Below are 14,579 nucleotides of genomic sequence, written 5' to 3' on the forward strand. Positions count from 1 at the left end.
ACAATTCATCTGCTTCCAATACACAAATGGATAGAGAAAGGATAAACATTTTCATTACAATAAGGAGAAATTGGGAAGGAAACATGAGTTATGTGTCCTCTACATTTCAGGAAACCTAAAGGGAATCCTCCATTTGATTTCAGTCTGAGAGTCATTCTTAAAATGATTAAGATTCTTCTCCTTGGGGCCATATGGGAGCCCACCCTTTCCACTGGTTCGCCCAATGGCCATTTTCTTGGTTCCATCCTCATCAAGCATCTGGGTGTCAACCAAGCTCTGGACCTCTCCCTCCAAGAGTGTTGGGATGATTGCCACACCTTACACAAATTTGGGTCAAACTCTTAACACCCCCTGGTACAGTGATGTGAAGACAACATCCCCCCTAACCTTTGCCATACAGGCCCAACCCTCTCAGAGCAATGAGTTGACTGCCTGGCCTTCCTTAATCTTTGGGGGACAGGTCCACCCCTCTCAGACCTGTGGTGTCTGACCTTTACTGCCATAACCCTTGGGGAATGTGCTCCATCTTATCTGTACCCTGGGGTGGCAAAACTCTCCCAGAACATCAGGTGGTAACATCCACATTCTTTAACTGTTGGGATAAACTCACCCTCTCTGTACACATGGGTGGGGTTCCTTTCTTGGCCCAAGGTGATGTCTTAATTCTTGATCTCAGCTTCCATGGTTTTCCGCTTGAAGTTGTTTCCCCTTCAATCTCTCCTTTCCATGTCCCTTTTATTCTAGGTTGACGTGGTTTTGTTCATACAGCTCTCACAAAAAGCCTGTTGGTTTAGCATGCAGGAAGCAGGGGTCCAAACCTTCAGACATTAAGACTTTTCACAAGTCTTTCTTTTTTTTCTTTTATCTTTTTTTATAATTTTATTTTTTTAATTCATTTTTTAAACATATTACATTCAAAAAATATAAGGTCCCCATTCACCCCCACCGCCCCCACCCCACCACTCCCCCCACAGCAACACTCTCCCCCATCATCATGACACATTCGTTGCATTTGGTGAATACATCTCTGGGCATCGCTGCACCTCATGATCAATGGTCCACATCATAGCCCACACTCTCCCACATTCCATCCAGTGGGCCATGGGAGGATCTACAATGTCCAGTAATTGCCCCTGCAACACCACCCAGGACAACTCCAAGTCCCAAAAATGCCTCCACATCTCATCTCTTCCTCCCATTCCCCACACCCAGCAACAACCATGGCCAATTTTTCCACACCAATGCCACATTTTCTCGATTACTAACCACAATAGTTCATGAATAGACTATCAGTAAGTCCACTCTAGTCCTTACTGTATTCCTCCATCCTGTGGACATTGGATTGGTTGTGTCCATTCCACATCTTTGTCAAGAGGGGGCTTAGATTCCACATGGATACTGGATGCAATCCTCCTGCTTTCAGTTGTAGGTGCTCTTGGCTCCATGGTGTGGTGGTTGACCTTCTTCACCTCCATGTTAGCTGAATGGGGTAAGTCCAATAAACCAGAGTATAGGAGCTGAAGTCTGTTGAGGCTCAGGGCCTGGCTATCATATTGTCAGTCCAGAGATTCAGATCCCCTAGATATATCTTAAACCCCAGCACCAACTGCAATTCTGGTAAAGTAACAGGAAAGGCTAGTGAAAAGAGATCACATCTGAGTCCAGCTCCATTATGCAGAAACACCAACTCCAAAGAAGGGCCAACTGACATGGCAGTGAACTCCATCTGCCATGACCATAAAACCTGTGGGTCTCTTTAGCCATCATAAGAACCACTACCTGGGGTTGTATCTACTTTATCTGTCTCTGAGACTCTGCTCAGCTGTGCATCAGGGCAATCCTTCTGAAAACCTCCAGACTCTTTTTTAGAGACTCATAGCCAAATAAACTCATTTTTCCTTTCCATTTCCCCCTTGATTTAGGTCAAAAAGTATTTTTAACTCCTGTTATTATATGTAGACAGGGATATTCTGCTGGTCTGAGTTGAACCTTTTATTCAAGGTCATTTTCTAGTTATGTCATGAGCTGGTACTTGATAGAGATCCCTTGACACCAGGGAGGTTCATCCCCAGGTGTCATGTCCCATGCTGGGGGGAAGGCATTGCATTTATGCTGAGTTTGGCTTTGAGACTGGCCACATTTGAGTAACATGGAAGCTCTCAGGAGGGAACTCTTAGGCACAGTGCTGCTCTAGACCTTGTTTTTATTTCGGGTGTATAGGCTCACAAGCATAGTCATTAGTATCAGGGGCTCACTGTTGGAGCCTCATTCCTTCCTGGTCCTTGCCGTTGCACCCGGGGGACTGCCGCTGCTCCCCTAAGGACTGTGACAGAGCGCCCCCCGGCCAGGAACCCAGCACCCCCCCAGCCATTGTTTTTAATTGTTTCCACTATGAATATATCCAAACATTTCCATGCACCCCGGACACATGCCCTGTATAACTCCCTGTCAACCATATGTCCCCTGTCAATAACATCCCATACCAGTATTCCTCCGCTGCCATTGTTGAACCCTCTGTGATCCAAAACTTCCTGAAAAGTGAAGCCCAATATAATGCCAGGTTCCCTTAATAGTAAGATGGAATATAGCAATGAGTTTAAAGGTTAGATATAGAATACATATTAATTTGGAGAAATTCTACATCCTATCTTTTTGTCTTCTTTTTTCCTGATTATTAAGCTTATCTTCACAAGAGTTTTAGATCACAGTAATTCATATATACAATATACAGTACTCCCACATATCCAATATAAAACCTTTTCCCTTCCACAGTGATAATCTTTTAACATATTCATACCATATTTACTGAAACTGATGTACAGATATTGAGACAATAGCTTTCAAACAAGGTAACATTTGTGTTTACATTGTGGTTTATACTTTAGGTTATACAATTTTCCAAATTTTTAGTTATCCTATGTTTTACGTTATGATTTACATTATTAGTCTGTCAGCCCCTATATGTTTTTGGTGTAATATTACATGTTTTATATCCACCCTTGTATACTCTTGTGAAACACTTCTATTGCCCTCATATTTACGTTGATTCCATATATTCAATATCTATTTCCCCCTCCCCTTGGGGCTCAGAGTGACAGTCAATCTTCATTTCTTGAAGAGCCATGTTCAGAGTTACTTGCAACAGTGTTGAGGGCTTGACATGCTCAACAGCCCTAATGCCCTGGGAGCCACCATTTCTCTTGAGAGATACAGTTCCCTCTATTTGATGGCATTAATCCTCCCCAGGATGTGGGTATACCTTCACTCTCATTATATGGGTCTGTCCCCAGCAATATAAACCACTCTGGCAAAATGAGCATTCACATATTCCCTAGGAGTCTGTCCTACATCAGATTATCCCCTTTAAGTATCTTAAACAGGTAACTTTTCTAATTATATTTTGAAAAGTTTTTTTCAGCATTGTACTCTCAACCAATACCTGACAATCTCCTATGTTCGTATGTTGCCCCACCCTCCCCCCAATTTCTTGGGTAATATTACCCATCCTCCCATCCCTAGCCCACCTCAAGTCCTCAAAGCCCCACCCAAAGGTAACCCTATGCCCCCATTTTATCCCTTCCTTGTACACATACTTACCTCCAGCTTATCATAGATTTCACCCATGTAGATGTCAGCTTACATCCTTCCTCACCCCCGCTCCCTGATTTCCTGTAAGCCTATCATCCAGTCTCTAGCTCTCTGAGGCAGCTTGGTATACTTATTTCATATCATTGAGGTCATGTAGTATTTGTCCTTCAATGACTGGGTTGCTTCACTCAACATAAGGTTCTCAAGATGCATCCATGTTATCACGTGTGTTTGTAGTGTATTTGTTCTTAAAGCCGAGTAGTATTCCATTGTATGTATATACCACATTTTGTTTATCCATTCATCTGTTGATGGGCATTTGGGTTGATTCCAACTTTTGCTGATAGTGAACAATGCTGCTATGAACATTGGTGTGCATATATTGGTTTGTGTCCTTGTTTTCGGTTATGCTGGGTATATACCCAGCAGTGGAATTGCTGGGTCATATGGCAAATCTATGGTTAGCTTTTTGAGAAACCGCCAAACTGTCCTACAGAATGGCTGGATCCTTCTGCATTCCTACCAGCAGTGCATAAGTTTTCCCATTTCTCCACATCCTCTCCAGCATTTGTATTCTTCTGTTTCTTTCATAGCTGCCAATCTTATGGGAGTAAGATGGTATCTCATTGTAGTTTTGATTTGCATTTCCCTGATAGCTAAAGATTTGGAGCATTTTTTCATGTGCTTTATAGCCATTTGTATTTCTTCTTTGGAGAAGTGTCTGTTTAAATCTTTTTCCCATTTTTTATTTGTGTTGCTTATCTTTTTATTTTCAAGATATAGGATTTCTTATATATGCAAGTTATAAGTCTCTTATTGGATATATGGTTGCCAAATCTTTTCTCCCATTGTGTAGGCTCCCTTTTTGTTTTCTTGACAAACTCCTTTGAGGTGCAGAAGGCTTTAATTTTGGGGAAGTCCCATTTATCTATTTGTTCTTTTGCTGCTCGTGCTTTTGGTGTGATATTCATGAAGCCATTTCCTATTACAAGGTCTTGTAGATGTTTCCGTACACTGCTTTCCAAGGTCTTTATGGTCTTGGCTCTTATATTTAGGTCTTTGATCCATCTTGAGTTGATCTTTGTATAAGGTGTGAGATGGAAATCCTCTTTCATTCTTCTACATATGGATATCCAGTTCTCCAGGCACCATTTGTTGAATAGGCTATTCTCTCATAGTTGAGAGGGTTTGGTGGCTTTATTGAATATTATATGGCTATATATATGAGGTTCTATATCAGAACTTTCAGTTTGATTCCATTGGTCTGTGTGTCTCTCCTTATGCCAATACCATGCTGTTTTCACTACTGAAACTTAGTAGTGTGTTTTGAAGTCAGGTAGTGTGATTCCTCCAATTTCGTTTTTCTTTTTCAATATGTCTTTGGCTATTCGGGGCCTTTTTCCTTTCCAAATAAATTTCATAGTTAGTTTTTCTAGTTCCTTAAAGAAGGCTGTGTTGATTTTTATTGGGATTGCATTGAATGTGTAGATCAGTTTTGGTAGGATAGACATCTTAATAATATTCAGTCTTCCTATCCATGAACAGGGAATATTCTTCCATCTATTTAGGTCTTCTTTGATTTCCTTGAACAGTCTTGTGTAGTTCTCTGTATATAACTTTTTTGCATCTTTAGTTAAATTTATTCCTAAATATTTGATTTTTTATTTACTATTGTGAATGGTACTTGTTTCCTGATTTCCTCCTGATCTTGCTCATTATTGGTGTACAGAAATGCTACTGATTTTTGTGCATTGATCTTATAACTGCAACTTTACTAAACTCATTTATGAGTTCTAGAAGCTTTGTTGTAGACCTCTCAGGATTTTCTATGTATAGGAGCACGTCATCTGCAAATAATGAAATTTTGACTTCTTCCTTTCCAATTTGAATGCCTTTTATATCTTGTTTTTGCCTGAGTGCTCGAGCAAGTACTTCTAAGACAATGTTAAATAGAAGGGGAGAGAATGGGCATCCTTGTCTTGTTCCTGACTTTAGAGGGAAGGATTTTAGGATTTCTCCATTGTAAACGATGTTGGCTGTGGGTTTTTCATATATACTCTTTACCATGTTCAAAAAATGTCCATGTGTTCCGATCTTTTGGAGTGTTTTTATCAAGAAAGGGTGCTGTATTTTGTCAAATGCTTTTTCTGCATCTATAGATAGGATCATGTGATTTTTTTTCCTTCAATCTGTTTATATGTTGTATTACATTGATTGATTTTCTTATGTTGAACCATCTTTGCATACCTGGAATGAATCCCACTTGGTCGTGGTGTATAATTTGTTTAATGTGTTGTTGAATATGATTAGAAAGTATTTTGTTAAGTATTTTTGCATCTAGGTTCATTAAAGAAATTGGTCTGTAATTTTCCTTTCTTGTGTGTCTTTGTTTGGCTTTGGTACTAGGGTAATGTTGGCATCATAGAAGGAGTTAGGCAATGTTCCTTCTGTTTCGATTTTTTGGAATAGTTTCAGCAGGATTGGTGTTAGTTCTTTCTGGAATGTTTTGTAGAATTCACCTGTGAAGCCATCTGGCCCTGGGCTCTTCTTAGTTGGCAGGTTTTTAATGACTGTTTCTATCTCTTTACTTGTGATTGGTTTGTTGAGATCATCAATTTCTTCTTTCATCAATATAGGCTGCTTACGTGTTTCTAGGAATTTGTCCATTTCCTCTGAATTGTCATTTTTGTTGGAATATAATTTTTCAAAGTATCCTCTTATGATAGTCTTTATTTCTGTGGGGTCAGTGGTAATATCTCCTTTCTCATTTCCTATTTTGTGTATTTGCAACTTCTCTCTTTTTTTCTTTGTTAGTCTCGCTAAGGGTTTGTCAATTTTATTGATCTTCTCCAAAAACCATCTCCTGGTCTTGTTTATCTTTTCAAGTGCTTTCTTATTTCCTATTTCATTTAGTTCTGCTCTTATCTTTGTTCTTTCTTTCTTCTTCCTGTGGGATTACTTTGTTGTTTTTTACTAATTCCTCCAAATGTACAGTTAGTTCTTCAATTTTTGCTCTTTCTTCTTTTTTGATGTATGAATTTATGGCTATAAATTTCCCTCTCAGTACTGCTTTTGCTGCATCCCATAAGTTTTGGTATATTGTGTTATCATTGTCATTTTTTTAAGGTAATTATTGATTTCTTTTGATATTTCCTCTTTGACCCACTGTTTTTCTAAGAGTCTGCTGTTTAATTTCCATATCTTGGTGTGAAATCTGGGCCTCTGGCACTTGCAGATTTCCAGCTTCACTCCACTGTGTTCAGAGATATTATTTTGTATGATTATGATCTTTCTGAATTCATTAAGCCTTTCTTTGTGGCCTAGCATATGGTCTATCTTGGAGAATGATCCATGTGCACTTGAGAAAAATGTATATCCTGCTGTATTTGGGTGTAATGATCTGTATATGTCTATTAGATTCAGCTCCTTTAATATACTGTTCAAAGTTTTTGTTTCTTTTGTGATTCTCTTTTGAGATGTTCTGTCCAGAGTTGATAGTGGTGTATTAAAATCTCCCACTATAATTATAGATGCATCTTTTCTTTCACTTAGTTTTTCCAGTGTTTGCCTCATGTATTTGGAGGCGCCCTTGTTAGGAGCATAAATATTTATGATTGCTCATTCTTCTTGTGAGATTGTCCCTTTCACTAATATGTAGTATCCTTCTTTATGTCTCACAATTTTTTTTGCATTTAAAATCTATTTTGTCTGATATTAATATAGCTACTCCTGCATTTTTTTGGTTATTGTTTGCTTGTAAGATTGCTTTCCAACTATTCGCTTTCAGACTCCATGAATCTGGGTCTAAGATGTGTCTCTTGTAGACAGCATATAGATGGGTCATATTTCCTTATCCAATCCCAGTCTGAATCTTTTGATAGGTGAGTTTAATCCATTGACATTCAGTGTTATTACTTTCGAGGAATTATTTGTGTTAGCCATATTTTGATTGTACTTGTGTTTGTCATATTTTGTTTGTTTGTTTGTTTTCTTCTCTTTTTGTCTTTTTTGTTGGTCTTACACTCTCCTTCAACTCTGCCTGTCCTGTTTTTTCCTTTCTTCCTGCAGAATTCCCTTTAGTATTTCTTGAAGGGGAGGTTTCTTGTTGTCATGCTTTTTCAATTTCTGTTTATCTGTGAATATTTTGAACTCTCTCTCATTTTTGAATGTAGTTTAGCTGGGTAGAGTATTCTTGGTTGGAAAATTTTTTCTTTCAGTACCTTGACTATATCATACCACTGCCTTCTTGCCTCCATGGTTTCACATGACAAATCAGCATTTAATCTTATGGAGCCTCCCTTGTATGTGATGGTTTTCTTTTCACTTGCTGCTTTTAGAATTTTCTTTTTGTCTTGAGCATTGGATAATTTGACAAGTATATGTCTTGGGGGGGGGCCTGTTGGGGTTTATGATGCTTTTTGGATATGTACATCTGTCTCTCTCAGTAGATTTGGGAAGTTTTCAGCCATTATTTCCTGCAACACCCCTTCTTACCCCTTTCCCTTCTCTTCTCCTTCTGGGATGCCTATAATACGTATGTTTGTGCATTTTGCATTGTCATTCATGTCCCTAAGTCCTAGCTGGATTTTTTCTATCTTTTATCGATCAATTCTACTATCTGTTTGATTTCCGATGTACTGTCTTCCACATTGTAATTCTCTCCTCTGCCTCTTCTAATCTGCTGTTATTTGCTGTGAGTGTATTTTTGATTTCTTGAACTGTGGTGTTCATTCGCATCATATCTGTTATCTTTTCGTGTATGTCTGCAATTTCCTCTCCAAGTGTTTTCTTCATATTGTTAAACTCTTCCTTTAGTTCATTAAGTTTGTCTCTGATATATGTTCTTAGATCTTTAATTACTTGTCCGAAGTTCTGCTCCCCTTCCTGGTTTTCAGTTTGTTCATTGGATTCTGCCATGTTTTCCTGATTACTGGTTTGGTTTGTAGTTTTTTGTTGCTGTCAGGTCATCATTTTATCTTGACAGGTTTAATCATATCCTTAGCTTCTTTGTCTAGTCTTGGGGATTAATTAGCTGTTGTTCTTGCATCAGTGTTATATCTTCTCTTTGTCACTTTGTTTTTCTTATTCTAATTTCTTGTTGCTGGCTGAGTTCACTTTGAAGGAAAATATTAGGGCCAGGGAAAGGCAATTGTGTAAGAAAGGAAAATGTGTAAAGTAGTATTGGTAATAAATGTTAACAGAGCAACAATATGAGATCTGAGAGAATGGATATCAGATTCATGTAAGTTGTGTAGAGTTATAGCAGTAAGTAGAGTACCTATAATGAGGTAGTCTACTGAATGTGGGAGGAATATAGTATGAATTAAAAAGCCAGTGTTTTCATGAGAGAGGAAAAGAGAAAAGAAAGACAATAGTATCAAGAGTGGATAAAAGACAGAAAACAAAACAAAGGTATTAGAAATTAAAAGTTAGACAGTTTGGGGACCAAAGAAAAGAGATGGAATATAGGAGAGATAGTAGATGATGGAGGATATCAAGATGTGGGGGAAAGGGGATAGTGTAGGTGGCCAAAATCAATTCACACAGAAACGAGGAAATGGAGGATGAGGAAACCCAGCAAATGTGAGGTGTTCCCTGCAGCACCTATTGTATAATTAAGAAAAAATAAAATAAGAAGTAAAAGAGGGAAAAGAAAAAAAGGAGAAGGAAAAAAAGGAGGGTGGGCAAAGAAATGGGAGGGAAACAGGCAAGAAAAAGAAAAGAAGAAAGAGAGAAAAATAACAACCCCTAATAAATGAAAAAGGACCTTGGGGGATACAATTGGAGAAAAGACTAGGAGATAATGCAATATTATCACCCAAGACAATAAGAAAAAAGAGAAAAAGGAAAGAAAAAAAACACCGCAATGCCGAGGGCTAGGACAATCAAGAACCTCAGGGCGTGGTGGATTCAGGGATGGGAAGTCTGTGATATTGCAGACTCAAGAGGTGTGAGTCTCTGGGGTGTGGGCCACCAAGGTTTAGGGGACACAGACCTGGCAGCCTCAAATCCAGTTAACAGGGAGCCTGGGAGCACCACAGTGCAACACAGCCTTCAGGGATCCTAGCAGCTGGGTGCCAGCCCTACGGGGGGGTCACATCCACAAACTTTGACCTCTGTGTCAGAAACCGAAAATTCCTCCCTCACAAGAGTCTCTTCTGTTGCTGTCTCACCAAGTCGACTTCAGGACACCTCCCGCCCTGCAAGCCCCTGAAACAGTCTGCTGGTGATGCCTCTATATTGCAACCAATTTAAGGACTGCTGCAGATCGACAGCCAGCCCTAGGGGGTGGGGCTTTAGCCGGAAGCACTGATCTCCATGTCAGAAACCCAAAATTCCACGCCTCACAAAAAACTCTGTCTCTGTTTCACCAAATCAGTTTCCAGGCTCCTCCCACCCTGCAAGCCCCTGAAACAGCCTGCTGGTGATGCCTCTTTCTTGCAACCAATTTAAGAACCAGGCAGCCAGCCCTAGGGGGTGGGGCTCTAGCTGGAAGTGTTGATCTCTGTGTCAGAAACCCAAAATTCCAAGTCTCGCAACAAACTCCTCTGTCTCTGTCTCAGCAAATCGGTTTCCAATCTCCTTCTGCCCTGCAATCTCCCGAATAGTCCGCTCAGGGCTTATGAAATCCCCAGCACAGCAGAGCCTCCAGAAATCGCCGCTGCCATGTCACCCGCCCCAGGGGGGAGCATCCTGCATGCAGCCCCTATCTCCATGAAAGAGAGCCTCAATTCTACCTTTTACATGAATCTTCTCTGTCACCATCCCACCAAATCGATGTCCAGACACCTCCTGCCCTGCAAAACCCCGAAACAGCCTGGTCCTGAAGAATTTCCAATGCTGCTCAGCCGCTTCTTTGCAGGAGAGACTATAAGGTGCACTCACTCAGACACCATCTTGCCCTGCCTCCAACATGTAAAATTCTTTCCACAAGTCTTTCTGACATAACTGCACCTTCAATCCTGATTTACAACTTACAAATTTAGTTAAGTCCTCCAATGGGGCACTTTTCTCTGGGAGCTTGATTTCCTGAGCCTTGAAATTTCCAGATTCAGTTTCTGTTTTCTTCATGACTGAGAGTTCAGTCCACAGTATATCTCTCTCATCTAGCATTTTGCTGTAGGCTGCAAGCAGAAGCCAAACACATTCTCTGGGTTTACTTTGGAAATTTCTTCAGCTAAATGCCCAGGCTCACCATTTTTAAATTCTACCTTCCACAAAACACCAAGAGTTAATCTTGCTAAGTTCTCTCCAACTTTAAAGCACAGATCACCTTTTTTCCAGTTTCTAATAATAGTTTCATCATTTACTTCTAAGGCATCATAAAAAGTCCCTTTAGCATGCATATTGCTATCAACAGTCTCTTCAAAACACTGTAGGTCTTCTCTTCCAAGTATCTCACAATTCCTCCAGAAAATGCACTTTATGCATTTATAAAACCATTCTAACATTTTGGTAATCGCAACAGCATTTCTCCATTCCTCATTACCAAAATTAGTCAGACAAAGAGGTATAGATGCAAAATATCAGAAATTGGTTGGTTTTTATAAAGGGTATTTATTTGGGGTAGGAGCATACAGATACCAGGCCATGAAGCATAAGTTACCTCCCTCACCAAAGTCTATTTTCATATGTTGGAGTAAGATGGCTGCCAACAGCTGTGAGGATTCAGGCTTCCTGGGTTCCTCTCTTCCAGGGTCTTTCTTCTCTCTGGGTTTGATGTTTCTTTATTCCCAGAGCTTGCTTCTTCCTGGACTCAGGGTCCTCTCTTCCTGGGGCTGGCTTTTCTTTCCTCCATGAGTTTACTTCCGGGGGCTCCAGCTTAAAGCTTCAGCATCAAATTCCAACATCAAATCTCCAACATCAAAAGCCCCCAACTCTGTCCTTTGCTATGCATTTTATCTGTGAGTTCCCATCCATGAAGGGGTAGGGACTCAATGCCCTAATGACATGGCCCTATCAAAGCCCTAATCATAACTCAATCATGCCCAGGTACAGACCAGATTACAAACATAATACAATATCTAATTTTGGAATTCATAACCATATCAAACTGCTACAAAGATATTTAGAGAATTGGTTAAAATGTTGAGTAGAAAGCAGAGACATGACTTAAGAGGCAATTTGGTAATTAGAAGCAGAAAAAAGAATTCAAAAGCCCAGAATTTAATAATAAGAAAGAATATAAATAAATAACAGCAGTGTAAGAAGGGATATATATACACATATATTCTTCAGTTTTTAGTGATAGTAGTAGTGTACTGATTAAACAATTAGATATGGAGGAACCAAAGAACATAACTGCGACTCAGAGAATTATTGCCACACCCCTAAATGTCATGTCTACTTTCCTAGGTTAGATGTTTTTATGTATGTGAAGAAGCAACAGAGAATGACGAGGGCATTAGTCTCAGAGGTCTTCATGGCTCAATTTTAAAATACTATGAATGGCTCCGTAACTTCTAAATGACAGTGACCTAATTGTTTGCCTAGTATTTATCTTAATTTATGCCTACTTAACATACAGTAAAATGAATCTTAAGTGTACTGCTCAATACATTATCAATGCCACAAAGAGAATGTACATTATGCTTTACTAATCAAAGGAGTGATGGATATGTGAACTAATTAGAATTATCTTTCAGTGATTTAGTCAGCACCTTTCATGTATAAATTAATGGACTATGTGCTATGGGGATAAAGAGATGTATTAAGACAAGGTAGGGCACGCTTGACAATTACCTCATTGCTGCTAGAAAGAGCTAAGTGTTATGAACAGGCAAAATGGTTTTGCAGAGAGGAGGAACTAGATCATTTCCTGCTTAGGAGATCAGAAATTGTGTTTTTTGGAGGTGTTAGCATTTGACTGCACCTTCAGGAATTAGCCAAATTTAAATCATCTGAACACTAGGGAAAGACCAAAATACCAGACACATGAAACAATTAGCTGTAAAGGACTTTTATACAGCAAACTGCAAAACATTGATAAAAGATATCAAAGAAGACCTAAATAAATTGAAGGACATTTTGGTTCACAGATTGGAAGACTAAATATTAAGATGTCAATTTTACACAAAACAATTTACAGATTCAACACAATCCCAGTCAAAATTGCAACAGCCTGCTTTGCAGAAATGGAAAAGCCAATTATCAAATTTATTTAGATGAGTTAGTGTCCCCAAAAACATCTCAAAAAAAGAAGAATGAAATTGGAGGACTAACACTTCCTGACTTTAAAGCATGTTACAAAACTACAGGGATCTAAACAGCATAATACCAGCACAAGGATAGATAAAATGACCAGTGGGATCTGACTGAGAATTTAGAAATAGACACACCTATGGTCAACCGATTTTTGACAAGTCTACCAAGTCCACTCAATTGGGAAAGAACAGTCTCTTCAACAAGTGGTGCTGGGAGAACTGGCTATTCATATGCAAAAAAATGAAGGAAGACCCCTATTTCATACCATATACAAAAATTAACTATAAATGGATCAAAGACTAAATATAAAATCCAAGATTGTAAAACTCCTAAAAGATAATGTAGAGAATCATCTTCAGGATTTTCTGTTAAGCAATAGTTTCTTAGACTTTACATCCAAAGAGCAAGTAACAAAAAAGAAAATAAATAAATGGGACCTTCTCAAAATTTAAAAAAAAAAAAATTGTGCAAAGTACCTTGACACAAAAGTGAAAAGACAACCTACTCAATAGGAGAAAATATTTGGAAACCACTATCCAAGAAGGGTTCAATATACAGAATATATAAATAAATCCTAAAGCTTAACAATAAAAGGGCAAATAACCCAATTGAAAAGGGGGCAAAAGACTTGGATAGACATTTCTCTGAAAAGGCTACACAAATAGCTAAAATGCTCATGAAAAAATACTCAACATTGCTAACTTTAGGAAACTGCAAATCAAAACCACAATGAAATATCATTTTACACCCACTAGAAGGCCTACTACTAAAAACATCCAGAAAACTGCAAGTATTGGAGAGGTGTGGAGAAATAGGAACATACATTCATTGCTGTGGGAATGTAAAATGGTACAGCTGCTGTGGAAAACATCATGAAATTTCCTCAGGAAGCTAAGTATAGAATTATTATATCATCTGGCAATCTCACTACTAGGTATATACCCAGAAGAATTGAAAGCAGAGGTTTGAACAGCTACGTGTATATGATGTTCACAGCAGCATTATTCACAATTTGCCAAAAGATGGATAAATGAAGGTGTCCAAACACTTAATGAATAAACAAAATGTGGTATATACATTCAATGGGATATTATTCAGCTATAAAAAGGAATGAAATCCTGATGCATGCAAAAACATGGGTGAACCTTGAGAGCATTATGCTGAGTGAAATAAGCCAGACATGAAAGGACAAATATTGCATAATCTCACTGACATGAACTAATTAGAAGAAACAAACTCATAGAGTTAGAATCAAGAATATAGATTATCAAGGCATAGATTGGGTTTATAGAGTGGGGAGTCAATGCTTAATTTGTGCAGTATTTCTATGTAGGCTGATTGCTAAGGTTTGAATTTGGATGATGGTGATGGCAGCATATTTCTGTGAGTGTAATTAAGAGAGCTACATTATATATATGACTGTGGTTGAAAGGCGGAGTTTTAGATCATGTATGTTATTAGAAGGAAAGTGAGAAGATAAAATATGGGACTGTATAACAGTGAACCTGTTGTGGATGGTGGACCAGGGTTAATAGTATAAGAATATTCCTTCATGGATTATAACAAGTGTACAATTAACACAAGGTATTAATAATAGGGTAGTATAGGGGAAAATACACCTGTCTATACTATGGACTGTAGTTAATAGTATTGTTTTAATATTTTTTCATCAATTTTTTAAAAGATTTATTTATTTCTCTCCCCTCCCCCCCCCAGTTGTCTGTTCTCTGTGTCCATTCGCTGCGTGTTCTTCTGTGCCCACTTCTATCCTTATCAGTGGCACTGGA

The sequence above is a fragment of the Dasypus novemcinctus genome, chromosome 18, assembly GCF_030445035.2.
Source record: "Dasypus novemcinctus isolate mDasNov1 chromosome 18, mDasNov1.1.hap2, whole genome shotgun sequence".
Lineage (NCBI taxonomy): Eukaryota > Metazoa > Chordata > Mammalia > Cingulata > Dasypodidae > Dasypus > Dasypus novemcinctus.